Below are 15,530 nucleotides of genomic sequence, written 5' to 3'. Positions count from 1 at the left end.
AAGTGAAATACGGTTTACACTTATTTTTAAAGGACTTCTATATATTTTTTGTTGTTTAAATACCTATTAGTTAAAATCACATGAGGGAGACATAAATGTTAAACTCCCAGGCTCAAACATCAATCCTAGCCTCAAGGAGCAGCATTCTACCTCACCATGAAAATACCACCTCATTACTTTTTAAGCAAACATCTCATTTACTTAAAAATGCAAATTTTGAAAACTATCATAAAGCTTTTACATTCAATGGTGTTTTCATGCTTATTGCAAGATTTAGTGGTGTTGGTTGTAAGCAGGGGTTGGAGGGGTGAGGATTGCAGAAGAGGCAATCGCATGTATTGGAGAAACTTAGATTTCAGAAAACAAAGAAGTGTTGGGCAAATTGCTTCTACTTCTAATATTTTTCTTTTCCTACCCTTCTTCCCTCACAGCATAGAGCATCCAATCCTTTGGAAATATCTGCTGTGTTTTATCAACACCAAGGGCCCATCCCTCCACTTGGGTGTTGTGTTTGCCCAAACAGCAGGTGACTTCTCTGGCCTTCGTCTGCTTCAGATCCTCTCCATCCTCCTTTTAAAACACCGTTGCTTTCAGGAGGGCCGAGATGAAAGTTTCCATTAAAACAGGACCCCCTCAACAAAGGAAGGCCAGCTCGGGTGGCGCAGCCGCCAACGCGCCGAGGGGACAAGCCTTTCATCTCCCAGCTGCCCGCCCGGCCCGGCTGTTTGTCCCGGCCCCACCACCAAAGGTTGTTTGTCTTCGGTGCAAGACTTCAGCCCACAAAACTTTGAAGTTTCCTCCCTGGCTTGGTGTCACCTACTGTTCCTGTCAGCAGCAGCCAGATAAACCTGATAGGCTCAAGGTGTCTGCTCTAATGCCTTCGTTGACACATCGGCTTGTCTTCAAACGCTGGGGTAAATGCCTGAGCGTGGAGATAGTAATGCGTCATTAATTCACTGCCTGATAAGCCTCCTGGTGTAAGTGCTGGCCCTTGCTTCCTAAGGCCCTAACAACCCCCAAATCTTACAAATTAGCACCTCACGGAGATCAAAGATTTTGCTTTCCTTTCTTTCTTTGGGCCATTACCCACTGGCAGGGTTTAGGCACCGAGGCCTCTCCGCTGGACCACGTTACAGAGCAAATGGTTAAACTACACTCCCAAGAAGGTCTGTCTGTCTGTCTGTGGTCATTTCCCCAAAGAAATAATCTGGGAGAGGGCTAGGAAAGGAAATATTGTCTCTTACTGGATGAACATGACTTACAGCAATTTAATTTCTTTTTCATTGCCCACATCAGTTTAGCCTAAAAGCAGTAAAATCCTCCCAAGGCTTATGATTACAAATATATTACCTTGTGTGCAATCATCATTTTAAAGGATACTTGAGACTAAACTGTATTACTTAACATGATGGAAGAGATATTGCTTGGTCTTTTCTGAAAATGTCCTGCCCAGAACACATTGTGAAAATCGTGCCCTCCATGGCCAGGTCTGAAAAATGCAGCACTCACACACAGAACATCTTACCGAAGAAGGTGAGATATTTTGCAGCAGAAGAGTATTTTAATGTCTCCTTTGACATGCTGTGGAGCCCCATGAGCAATAGCTGTGGATAAATACTGTCTCATATACATCATGCATGGATGAAAGAGTACTTGCATGAGCCATATTGCAGCTTTCAGTGATTGCTTTAAGTCATCCATAGCATGTAACATGTTTTATATGGAGGTGTGCATCGTTTAAAAAGCATCAGGGTTTTTAAAACAACAGAAAGAAAAATATCATGATGGAGGTGTTAGAGGAGCTGGATCAGCGTCAACCAGCCAGCTCAGGAGGTGGCCAGATCCGAATTAGGGGCACCTGGAGAGGAGCAGATGAAGTTTCACGTATGCCAGCTAGCAGAAAATGATGAAAAGACAAGTGGAGTTAAGGCTCAGAGAATTCCTTATCTCTTTTCAGGCAGGGTTCATCACTCTACAGGTCTTGAAACTGCTGCTGGGGTTTTGCCCTAATAGGTTTTTTTCAATAAACAAGAAAAGTCCCTTTCTTCCCAAAGGGACCCTCCTCCCTTTCCTGATGCAACATCTCAGTGATTGAAGCATCCGTTTAGGACGTGGGAGATGCACATTGATGTTCCTCCTTGCCTGGAGGGGTTTGGACCTAATCTCCAACATCAGGAGAACATCCAGCCATCTGGGCAAGCCAGAGGAGAGGGAGGAGGGGAGCCCTCCCCACCCAGCCCCATGTCACAGCTCCCAGAGGCTTGGGTAGCATAAAATAGCAAAAATCCTCTCTTGAAAATGAAAAAAAAAAGTATAAAATAAGTGTTCCTGTAGAACATACTTCTCACACTTTCAAAGAAGACTCTTCGCATCTTCCTTTTTACTCACAAAGTTAAATAAGAAAAAATAATATCCTGGTGAAACCAAGGCTTTAATGAAGTTTCCCAAAGTTTTAGTGAAGTTTAATGAAGTGATAATTTTAAATGAAATTTCACTTTTATGCTATTAAATAACTCCTTCTACCTATGAAAGAGCTGCAAGTGACTTTCCCAGAGCAAAAAAAGGGTGGTTTCTGTATCTGGAGAGCAAAGCTTTATCATCCATTATTTGTGCTATGAGATGCTTCCCTGGGTGGGCAAGAAATGGTTTAGAAATCAAATGCTTGTAGCAGATTGAGCAAGTACTGCCCAGAAAAAAAGAGGCTGGGTTTGGTTTGGCTGTGATGGGTTGAACATGCCACTGCTTTAACCACAAAGGATACTTCACACGCTGGCTTCTCCCGCTCCATTATAGTAACTCATGTCCAGGACGTGTGGCAGTATTAACAGTAGTAAAAACATATGAAAAAACATACTATTAGCAAAGAATATATTATTTTAACAGTGTTTTAAGTCATTCCTTCCAGAATAATAAGGGGATTAAAGCATTACATTGACCCATACCCAACAAGCCAAACTGTTCCTACAGCAAGTCTAGTGGGTTTTCTAACTCTGTTCTAAAGGCTGGTTAATGGATGAAGAAATGGCTCTATACTAAGTTAGAAGGGGTGATGCTTATCATCTAACCTTGGTGGTGATGAACCTTCCCAGCTCCTGGGATGTCTGTGGTGAGCCATGGCTTCCTCTGAAGCCACAGACACAGTGGTGGGCTCTGGGCCCACCAAGGCTCGTTGCACCAAACTGGAATTTGGAGCAAGGTGCGTTTGCTTTAACTCAAAAATGAGCTGGGTGTATCCATGGAAGTACCTATGCAGAGACTAAGGATGGGGTTCGGTCACCTAAATGAGGTGCTACAGGGGGTATGTGGAACATGTCCAGCTCCTGTTCCTTGGGGTACAGGTCCTGTGTCATATCTGCTGCATCTTTGGCTGCAAGTGAAAATTTGGGGATCCTGGCAGGGTTTAGCAGTCGGGCAATCGGCAAGTGGACGAGCAGATGTGAGATCTTCCTCCTCAATCTCCTGCCTCCCCTTTTGAAGTGTGAGATTAATGACCAGATCAGATTGTTGACTTTACAGGGGCTGTAGCCGGGGCTAATGTCATAGTGTGATACTTCAATAGCAGGAGGACGATCCTCGTGTCTGACAAAAGCAGCTAATAAACAAAGATAAATTGACTGTACTTCCAGGTTATTAATGACTTCCCAGCACGGTAATCTCTAGAAACAATAGGGAAATGTTTACTCAGCGGGTTATAGTTTTACTTAGGTTAATGGCTGTTGAATTAACCAGCAGCTCAGGCAATGCATCAGTGTGTGCTCCATGGCAGCATCCCGCGGGGACAAATCAAACCTTATGTTTTGGGCTGGGGCGGGAAGGAGAGCTCAGCTGTGACCTGTGTCTTCTCCAGTACGTGGGGATACTGGGAAAAATAATTGGAAACACTCTTCTCCCAGCGCCACTCAGAAGATGAAGCACTCTGTTTATCTGCCCATGTTTGCAGAGTCTTTCTTCTTCATCTTCAAAGAGTTTGGCCAGCGTTATCCCATTAACGGCCGAGTGGGAAAGGTAACAATGGACACCGGTGTGGGGACAAGCTGCTGTTGTCCCCAAGCACCGCCGGGAGCTGGCTGTGGGGGACATCCACCCCCAAATGGTGCCTGTTCCCCATACCCAGGACAAGGAACGTCCTGTCCTGCTCAGGTCCTGCTCCATCTGGGGTAAAGATGCTACCCATGGTATGAGGTGAGGATTCTGCCCATGGTATGGACTGAATTGCTGCTGCCTGGACTCAGATTTACTGGGAACACTCAAACGTAGATGCCTGGCCTTGAAAAGCCATTTCCAACAGATAAAATTCATCCTCCCACTGGGATTTTGCGGGAAATAGGAGCTGAATGTACACGTATGTATTCACCTGGGCACCTGAGCTACCAGCAATGATTCTCTGCCCATGGGCAGTGCTATACTGATTTTAAATACAGGACCTTTTCCTATTTGGAAAAAACAGGTTTTCTTTTTTACCAATGGTTGCCCAGTGGAAGTAGAGCCAAAGTGTAAACGGAGCCACTGAGAGAAACTGAGGTTTGTTTTTCTATTGCTTTTCTGAACAATTTGAACACTGTAATTTCGGCATGTGGTTCAGCTGAAGGCAATCCCACCGGGACGCTGCTGGATGTAGTGCAGTTTCTCCAAGATAATGGTTCTTTAAGGGAGAATTTATTAATTTATTCTTCTTCTGCCTTCCTTACAGCCAAAAACTGCGGAGAAAAAGCACATGAGCCCAAGTGCCTGGGAGAAGAGATGGAGAAGGCTGCACCAGGGGTCAAAATCAATACAGTTTTAAAAGGAAAAGAGGTGAAATTCCAAATATGTGGGGTAGCAACACAAGCCCAATGTCACTCTGGGCTTCGCAAATCGTTGGGTGTCACTCTCAATGAATTCCCCATCCGCTGCCAGCCAGAGGGCAAGAAAACCAACATAAATTACATCTGGTCTCACGCTGCTGGCAGCGGTGCGTTGGGTCTTACGTCAAAGTAAAACCTTCATAATAAAAATGTAATAATCCCCCGTGCTTTCTTACCTTTCCGGCAAGGACACGGGGAAGGTCAGCATCTCATTTTCCACGTGCAACGTCTTGCCATGTCGTTTTGTTGTGGGTTTGTTGTTTTGTTTTGTTTTTTTCTAAATTATAGCTGGATCGTCGGCGGTCACCTGCTGAGCGGCGCTGTCGTTCGCACTCCCCATCTTCCTGTCTGCTGGTCATGTCAGAAGGTCGCGCAGCGTGAGCCGCCTGATTTATGGGCTCGCCGGAGCGCACAAAGGCTTGTGGAGGAAGTCGGAGCTCTCGAGCTCTCCCCGCCAGCGCCTTTCAAGGCCGGCGAGTCGGGCGGCGTGGGGCTGCTGCCAGGAGCTGCCGCCCAGATGAGGATGATACTGCAGCGGGAGAGGGGAGCCCGCCCGACGGAAACGGGCTGCTCCATTGGGTTGTATAGGCAAAGAGAGAGAAAAAGAACGTCAAGGTAAAAAATAAGTTTTAAAATCAGCATTGAAAATAATTTAGAAATCAATACAGACATAATCTAGAAGGTCAACATAAAATCAATATAAAAATAGAAATCAATATGAAAATAGAAATCAGTATGAAAATAGAAATCAATATAAAAATAGAAATCAATATAAAAATACAAATCAATATAAAAATACAAATCAATATAAAACCACAAATCAGTATAAAAATACAAATCAGTATAAAAATATTTTTAAACCATATAAAAATATTTTTAGACCATATAGAATATTTTAAAAACCATATAAAATATTTAACACAATATAAAATATTTTAAAATCAATATTAAAATTCATATTCACTTATAATATCCATTACTTCTTTAAGGAGCTGGTGCTGCTCTTGAGGGATGTGTTATTGCTCTGGGAGCTGTGTGTCTCAAGAACAACACAAATCTCATTGGTTTTTTGGGTTTTGTAAGCCAAGTTTGCCCCCATTTGTCCCATCAGTTCAGTCCTTACCCTCCTCTGCCTATTTTTTCCCTGCTGGGTTTTGCAGCTCCGCGCAGGCATCGATGCCATCCCTGCACCTGAGTGCGCGCAACAGCCCACGCCAAATGGAAGCTGAGCTGAGGTCACTGGCAAATATCCTGGGATTATTTTAGCCTCGGTTTGAGCGTTTACTGCCCGAAGCCTCATTGATATTTAGCATTTAAAAAAGTTAAATAAACGCGGCATGTATCCGGGGGGTGTTTTACTTGTGAGGGAGCATTTATTACCTAAGAGAGCAGTGGAACATTAGTCCAAACAAACTCACTTTCCTTTTTTCTTTTTATTTTACTATTAGAAAAAAGAATCCTCATGGAGATTTACTATTTTTTTTGTCTGATTTTTTATGCTTGTGCGCATCACGTCCCCAGCAAGTGTACATTCAGCTCAGCTACACTTCACGTGCGGCATCTGCTCCGTGTCAAACAGGAGACCTGTTACGTGTCCCAATGGCTGTGCTGATTTATGATATTAATCTTTACAAAGAAAGATTAAATTCTTGTTTTGCAGCCTTTTTTTTTTTCTTTATGCTTTCCTGGTGGAAAGAGCTCCCACAGTTTATTAAAGCAAACGGGATGCTGCCTTCCTTAGGTGAACACCCAGGCGGAAAGCATTTCCATGTTGGTGTTGATATCCCATGTCCTTGCCATAATAATTGTAAAAACACAAATTTCTAAAGCAGAAAGTATATTTATTTTATGGCTGGATGGCTGGGTCAACCACAAGGGGCAGCTATCGTTACATTAGGGTCTATGTATGCATATAAAAGCAATGTTGTATATTGATGTTTAGATTATATGTTCATATGTACCATCATGTGTATAAACATTTTCACTTGGGAATGAAGGGGAGGGTGAACCCCGAACAAGTTTCTTGGCCCCAAAATTCAACGAAAAATTACACTTCAAAGTATTTGGCTGTATCGAAAGGGGAAATACTGCAGCAGTAGTTTCTCTTGCACCAATTCATCACCGCGTTGGATGCAGTTAAAGGAAATTTTGCATTGAGTCTCGCACAGCAAATCAAAACGTTTCAGTGAAAGAAACCAGCTTTGAAGGGACCACCTACCACAAACATCATTCTGAAAGACTCAATTCTTAGCGCAAGCATCCAAAGAGTAAATGATAAACAGATGAGGCAGCAAACTGAAATTTCACAGAGTTGTAACTTTAACTTTCTGCATGTGTCAAAGGAATATGTCTTTTAAAAGCGCAGCGGAGCTGTTTACTATTAACAGCATCATTTTATTTATATACACAGCACCCGGCACCATTCGGGATCTACTTCATCCGACACTCGCAGGGGTTACTCCTCCACTGCCAAGCTGCAGTTTCATTTACTGTAATGTAACTCTTTTTACAGGATCATACACTGGGAACAAACAAATGGCAACAGTTGCAATGCAAATTCAAGTCATTAATAGCCCTGGATTGTTTTTTTTGTTTGCCTTCCTGGAAGTTGCCCATCACTTTCTGAGCCTTCCAGCAGCGCCCAGCACCCTTCATCCAGCCACACCACCCGCTCTGCTGTGCTCCACCATTTCCAAATGATTTCTGCTGGTTTGCTTTTGTCACCGTTTTATAAATTGGTGACAACTTTATAAATGAGTTCAACAGCTCATGCAGCATTTGGATGTGCAGCTCAAGAGAAGACCTTAGCTTGTCATCACTACCTGGACCCAAACTGAAGCAAGAATCTGGAGCATGACTTTCAAGGTGCCAACCAAATTCACTTAAGGATGCTGATCACTTTGGTATATCATGAGCCACGTACAGAGGATATTGATGGCTGAGAACAACAACAACAACAAAATATATATATATATATATATGTAAATAAATTCCCAACCAGTGAGTTGCTGGCTGGCCCTCTTACATGTGAAAGACAGTTATTTGGTCCAAACTCTTTCAATTCTGGAAGTGTCACACAGTTGTGACAGCCTGACCTGACCAGATAGGTTTGTCTTATATGGAGGAAACCAGACTGGTTGTTGGTGGTCACTGGTGTCACCTTCAGGAGACACGACTGTGGTCCAGCAAAACTGGATGTCTTGCAGAGAATGAGGCATTTGGGGCTTGCAGTGCGACAATTAAGTTCCTCACTATAAATAATGGGAACTTTGGACTGAACTGGGGGCTTAGCACTTTCTTGGCCCCAGAAATTCAACTTCTGTATCTATCTGAGGCAGCAGGTCCTGGATTTTTCTGCACCTGAGGCAACATCCCACCTTCACTGTTCAATACCAGTGAATCCAGCATTTTGAGATGGCATTTTGATAAAAGCCATAGGGTTAACTGCCCAAGGACACTTGGGATGCCCCACTAGCACCCTCTTCTTCTATATAATCTTCCTTAAAAATCCTTTCTCACTTATCCCTAATTTGGAAAGAGCGTGAACGCTGCGGACACATGGATATGGCCAGATACACCAGATATGGCATCCTCTTTCCCCATCTCCATGGGTTTCAAACTGAAATGAGCTGAAAGTCATTTGGAGAAAAATTAACTGTGCCAGATAGTGGTGCAGCTGAAAGGGAACATGGACTCTTCGTATTTGGGAAGAAAAAGAAAGGTGATGATCCTAAATCCTGAGCATTTAATGGTCAAAATCCCAAGCATTTCATCATGGGAAGCCCAGGTCTCCTGTAACTCCTTCTTGCACCTCCAGTCTCACCTAGCAAAGGGCAAGGAGTCAACACAGCATGTGTTTTTGGGTTGCTCCACTCTAATGGCCGTGATCTAAAGCCATTCAGACAGGACTGAATGGTGATGGTGTTTCAGTCTGGTGGCCAAGTCTTTCCACGCTGGGCTCCCCAATAACAGGGTTCAGAAACAGCTGCCTCGTGCTACATGGTGGATGGGATTCAGTTTGTGTGCCTGTCCATCCGGGCTTTAATGAAAGGATCCTGGGGGAGATCTGTTTGTCTGCAGTCTCTCATTTTACCGCGTCACTAAGTATACTGTGTGCACCCTGCGGAACTGCTAACCTGCTATCAAGGGCCTGATACTGCAGATCATGGAGCAATTCCTGGGAGGTCCTGAGCATCCACAATCTCCAGGCAGCCGCGGGCGCTCCCAGAAGTCCCTCCGTGCTTCCTAGCACCAAATAAACAGGGAGAGTTATTCCAAGGTCTGCAAACCAAAGCATGGAGCCAACCCGAGCCAGCTCTTGCCCTGTGTTATTTGCATCTTGCTATGTTTAACTCCAGATCGCAGTTTTTAGCAAATTGGGCTCGAAAATTATTCGAGCGGGTTGGAGTTTGGCTGGCGGCTGGCAAACCTTGGGTAGTTATTTCCTGTTCCTGCTATTTAGCTACTTTTACATTCATCAGAGAAGCTAATGCTGGAGGATTTAGCAGCAGACATCTCTTCTTTTTAGTCTGGGAAGTCTGTAAGAGAGCAGGACGATGAACTGTGAACCGAGGCCACCAGCCCAGCTGCTGCTTGAAACCCCAAGAGGTTGATGGGCTTGTGGCGGTGGCCTGGAGTAGGACATGGGCTCTCCAGTTCCTACCTCTGGACACCAGACTTGGGGGCACTCTGGCACACAATCCATAGGAGAAGCAGCCAGAGCTTTGCTTTCCAAGATTTTGGCCCTAAAAAAACCCAAAACAGTGTGTTCATCTACAATTCTGGGCATCTCAGTCCCATTGCGTACAATGAAATAATTTGCCCTTTTTTTTTTCCAATTTGCCTAGAGACATTTGTCAACAAACACGGTGACACAGGAATGGATTTGTGCAATGAAGAGGCTGTAGCGGTGAAGCAATCTGGACCTAGGGCTGCCAGAACGACCACAATTCATGGAGCTTTGTGAGCTGAGCACGTGGCGATGCAATATCTGTCTTTATAAGCAACTCATGCAGATGCTGTGCCCAGTCAGGAACCTCACGCAGCTTTGCTCTTCCTCAGTTTTCTTGTTTTTTTTTTTTTTTTTTTAAATTACAGGATTAAAAGGGAAACTGACAAGCCTGGACATGCAACAATTGGCAAGAAAGCAATTTCACATGGGAGCCTCCCCGGGTGTTGGCTGCACAGCAGGAGTGTCACAGGATACTCTGGTCTCACCCTATAGGACTAAAAGCATCCCTTGGCTGATCATCAAGCTGTACTTAATGTAATCATTATTTCAATCTCGTGCTTTAATTCAGTGCACTGCTCATAGAGCATAATAAACCCTATTTCACCAAAAATACACCCCAAACTTATAATTTTGGGGTATGTTTTTTTTTTAAATTACGATGAAACACTTGATGCAGTAAATTAAGAGATATCAAGTCTATGAGTAAAAAAGCTAAGTCTTATGTTAGAATGTTAGTTTTTTATGGGGATCAAATGCTGGCTTGAATCACTTACTGCTCTTCATGCAGAGCTGCCCCATGGTATTCACTGTATTACACATGATTATTCTCCCAATGCTGCACTCTTCTTCTTACAACAGCTTCATTACTACTTAATTAATGAGCAGTTCAAGAGCAGCTAGACACACTCACCTTCGCTTTTTATCAATCACTGTGACACAGGGCATAGTTTCACTTTCAGTGTAAGAATATGGCCAAAAACCCTGTAATTGTTTGTCATTGTCATCCCGCTCCGTGCGAGAGCCTTGGGTCAGTGGCCATGGCTGGTGAGGAGTCAGATAATTATAGGACTGACCTCCACTGAATAATGCAAAATTGAAACCATTCAGGCCATGGTGGTTTCTGAGATGCTGGAGTGAAACCTGCTCACGGGAGGAAGGGTTGGCTGCTGGACCATGGTTTTGGGCAGATGGGCTGAGTTTAATTTCAGCCTAACTAGACCAAACAGGGTGCTATTTGTGTGCTCTCTTCCCCAGTACAATGGTGTTAATGCTTTCTTAGGCATCCCCTGGGGTCCAGCGCTGAGGAAAGACACCAAAATTTACCTTCCAACCATGTATAGAGTATATTGTAATGCATGTACTACTTTTACTTAGAAACTATAGGGTTTTTTCCCTCCAGTTAAGTCATAGTCACAGATACAAGAGTGAGACTTGGTGATCATGGGACTGTAGCAGACAAATTTTCTGTGGGTGGTGAGTTGGGGAAAAAGGTGGCTTGGAAAGAAGGGCAAGAAAGGACTGTTCCTGTGTGCTGGGGAAAAAAAATGCGTGATGCTCTGGTTGTAGGCAGATGCAAAGGGTCTCATCTTCTTGCTGGGCATGTGGGCAGCTCTACAAATTTTTGCTGATATACCATCAAAATCTACCTCTGTATCCCACCAGAGCCTTGGAAAAGCTTTGTCTTCTGAAGCCACCATATGGCAGGGCAGATTTAAACTCAAGGCTCAGCTAAAATGAGGTATGGGCAGCGGCGTGGTTTTGCCATTCAGCCAAAAACTGAGCCCTGTTGTCATTGTTCTCCCATTCTGGACTTGGCTTGATGTGCTCTGAGGAATAAAAGGTTGTGCCAGCGTCTGACAAATGACTCTCGAGATGTTGAAGGCCACTTTGTGCTACATGTGTGTGCAACCAGCTGAAACACGCATGAGTTTTGCTGGGCACAAGCATCACTTCTTGATGCCAGGGCAAATCACACAATGAGCTCTACTGCTTCCAGGCTAAGTCAACAAGAATAAATAAAAATAAAAATTAAGGGATTTAGGGTGCTGCTAGCTGAAAGGAAAACAGATTTGGGGCTGCATTAGTGGAGGGCAGAAATTGAGATGCTCTTAGCATGTCTCTGATCACCAGTCCTACAGTACTGCACCACAGCTGAATCAGGAACCAAATCTAACTCAAACTGGGTTAGAGAAACTTTATGGGGCCACAGAAATGAAGTTGAGAGGACATGGAGCTGAACCTGACTGTCAAACCCATGATGGTGAGACTGGCCGCAGAATAGCTCTAAGCTAAAGGCGACACATGGAGATGTGAGTTCCTCAACATGCAACACATAGGTCTCATTTTTTTGGTCATTTCACTTTAAAAAAAAATTGTTTCAGGTCCCTGTTTTGCTAGACTGTGAATCCTTTAAACACAACAGGGCTGGTTCCTAGTTGGGGAATAACCACAAGCCAATTAGAAGTTAAATTGTTGAGCAGTATGCATCTAATTGAAGTCTCTACTTTCTGCCTGCTATTTTTAGTGTTTGGACCGAGCTGCAGCTCCACATAGGGTATAATCATGTTTATTTAAGAGCAACATGTACCTCAGTGAGAAAAATAAAATCCAGCAGAGTTGTTTTTTACCAAATATACACGGTCGGGTGGTACACTTCAGGTCTAGACTGCTCTGTCTCCCTTGGTGTACGCTATCTCCCATCGAGCATGCATCCTTTTGGCTTGGGCAAGCTCTCTGGTATTTGAGGAACAATTTTGCAATGGTGAAATGATCGTGTTGGAGTTTCTGGGTAGCTCCCAGCAAGGGGAGGCATAAGAAATGGTTATTTGCCAGAAATTTTCAATGTCTGGGCTCAAAATGGTCAGGGGAGCAGTGAGACTGGGATGGGACAACCTCAGCATCAGGTTGGATGTCTCGAAAGTCAAGACATTTTTGTCCATGTTTGATGGATGAGCAAAGGGCCAGGAAGGGGCAAAAGAGGCAGCAGCCAAGGGAAGCAAATCTCATTAAAAACAGGAGAAGAAAGGACCTTACCAGCAACTCATCAAGTGAACATAAGAGGGTTGAGACAAGTCAATTGAGACAAGAGGGTGGACTGCCACACGATAGCTGACCTTGGGTTGCAAATGAGACCGTCAGGTCGGTGCTGTAAGAGGTGAAGAGCAGGGGATAAGGATGCAACCATGTGGAATGTGTGTTAGGAGCCAAAGATGAGCAGATTCCTAACATGACTCACAGCCTGAGTGAGGAGGGAGGGAGAGCTTAAGAGCTTTGAGAAGTTCTTTAGCCAGAGGTTGCAACAGAAGCTCTGACTCTGCCAAAATACCACATCAGAGCTTTAGCAATGATAAGGAGGGAGATAGGGAGGCTGATTTGTTCCTTAAAAAGCTCTGTCTGTACTGTGAGTGCTTGTCGTGACCTAATCAGTTTGTTTCCTTAAAACACCCTGAGGAAGTAAACAAAAACAAAGCCCCAGCAAAATCCAGCATTATACTTGTTCTTAGTTACATCTGATTCATCTTTATTTTATATGTGCCTGTTGAACAGCTCACGTGCACGCCAAGTCACATTGGGAGGAAAACAGTGGTTTATTTTTCAGGAATTTTGCATACATTCCTCTCTCTCACCACAAAAAGGGTTTGAGTTTATTCCAGTGAGAAGCCATAAATTTTATTCAAAAAATTGCCACACTGATTTATCCCATCTCGGTGGCCCTGCAAAATATAAAACCAGTACCCAACAAAGCCCGACAGCTCCCATCCTAAAAATATAAGCCTGGAACGATGAGTCTCAAAACTTCATCCTAAATCAAGAAGCATGTGCCCTTCATCTGCATGGGAGAGAATGAATACTCTTCTGTCCAGCTGGTTGTTCTTGTGGCATTTTAAAATGCTATGGGACCATGAAGGCTCCACTATAAATGCAGCGGGCATTTATCATCTGCATGATGCAAATAAGTCCACGGAGGCAGAAACAAAATGTTTGACTGGACAATCAGGAAACTACCAGGATTATGTGCTGTGGTGATTCCTTGTCCCAGGTTGTCCTGAAAAAGCTTGATGGACTTAAAAAGAGATCCAAACAAGGTTTACAGGTCAGATGGAAGCTGGAGGTCTCTTTTCCTAATACAATGTTTTGGCCAACAATTAAATTATATTTTTCAAGAACATGATAGCTAAACCAAAATAAATAGAAGTGATTTACAGCTCTGGAAAACCCTCATATTTAGAAATTTTCAATGCAGATGAGATGAACCAAAGGGTTTTCCCCTCCCTGCTGATCACTTTGGCTTTCAGTGGCATAAAAATATAATCCCGGAAATTCTATATTTGTTTCTTCAGGAACCCACCACACCTCTCCTTGCTTTAGTGCAGTAGAACCATTGCAACTGCTGCCAGCTCCTGATGACATTGAACTTGTGCTGTTCTCGGCTTCTGAGCTCCTGGGAAAGCGTAAAAATCCAACAACAAGGATTAAAATACATCAGTAACTCAGGTCACAAGGGTTTCCCTTTCTCATTCCTACTGCTTTCTAGTTGATCAGACAAATAGGCTGACGGCAGCTGCGACCAACAAACACGACTGGTTTTCTGATGGAAATAATATGAGAGTGCTTGGGCAAATAGCAGCCAGCTTGGGAAGGGGATTAGCCCTTTATCAATCTGCTGAAAGTAGAGTAGATCACTGGCACGTGGCCAGGTTTCATGGACTAGAAAGTCCCCATCTGTCTCAAAGTGGGTCCTTGCCAGGATGGAAGCTCTCCCTGACACATGATGGGACGAAATACTTCAATACTGCTCATAACGGTGCCTTGTCTTGGCAAGAGGAAGCCAAGACAATATCTTGAGTGAATCAGACTACTCTAAAATACTCATAAATACTCTGGGGTAATGTTGAGTTTGAGTAGGATCATTGCCCGTGAATGAAGGTGTTTGCCCCAGTTAGGCTGTGTCCCCAGCAAAGATGCCTGAATAATTGAAAAGCTACATGTAGCAGCAGATTTCAGCACAATGGATTTGGGGTTTAGGCTGAAAGCTCAAGAGCCCTTGAGATTAAATGGTCCCTGTGGATGGGAATGGAATAAAGTGCTGGGTCCAGCTCTGGAGCCCTCAGCATAGGACACACATGGACTTTCTGGAGAGGGGCCAGAGGAGCCACAGGAATGATCTGAGGCTGGAACAGCTCTGCTGGGGACAGGCTGAGAGAGCTGGGGTGTTCAGCTGGAGAAGAGAAGCTCCGGGGACACTTTATTGCAGCCTTTCTGTACTTCAAAGGGGCCAATAAGAAAGATGGAGACAGACTTTTGAGCAGGGCCTGTTGCGACAGGACAAGAGGTGATGGTTTTAAACTAAAGGAGGGAGATTCAGGCTGGACATGAGGAAGAAATTGTTGCCCCTGAGGGTGGTGAGAGCCTGGCCCAGGTTGGCCAGAGAGGTGGTGGATGAACCATCCCTGGAGACATCCCAGGCCAGGCTGGATGGGGCTCTGAGCAACCTGAGCTGCTGAAGATGTCCCTGCTCATGGCAGGAGGGGCACTGGAGGTGCTGGGAAGGGCCCTTCAACTCAAACCCATTCTACGATATTCTGAAAATAACTCTAGACTTTTTCTTTACCTCCTATCAGAGCGCAGCCCAGGGCTGTGGTGTGCAAGGAGCAAGTCTCCAAATAGGGGAAAGAGCTGGGCTCATTGCTATCGTGGCCATCACTCATCTCCCTATACAGGCTGGGCTGCAGCCAAAAGAAATTACGTTTCTTGGATGGTCATTTATGGTCAGGCATTCCTCCTGGCTAAGGCAGCTAAAGCCTCGCTAATGTGGGACGTCTGGGACAACAAAGCCACCGTGATATGGAAGGATCAGTGCAGGCCGGTCCTTTGGGACAACCTAAAGCCTGCTCATATGCAAGTTAAAGAAGGAAGAGCAGAGCAGAGACACTCCGGCAGACATTTCCACAGGA

Source organism: Nesoenas mayeri (assembly GCF_963082525.1).
Source record: "Nesoenas mayeri genome assembly, chromosome: 7".
Classification (NCBI taxonomy): domain Eukaryota; kingdom Metazoa; phylum Chordata; class Aves; order Columbiformes; family Columbidae; genus Nesoenas; species Nesoenas mayeri.
This window is presented reverse-complemented; position numbering follows the sequence as displayed.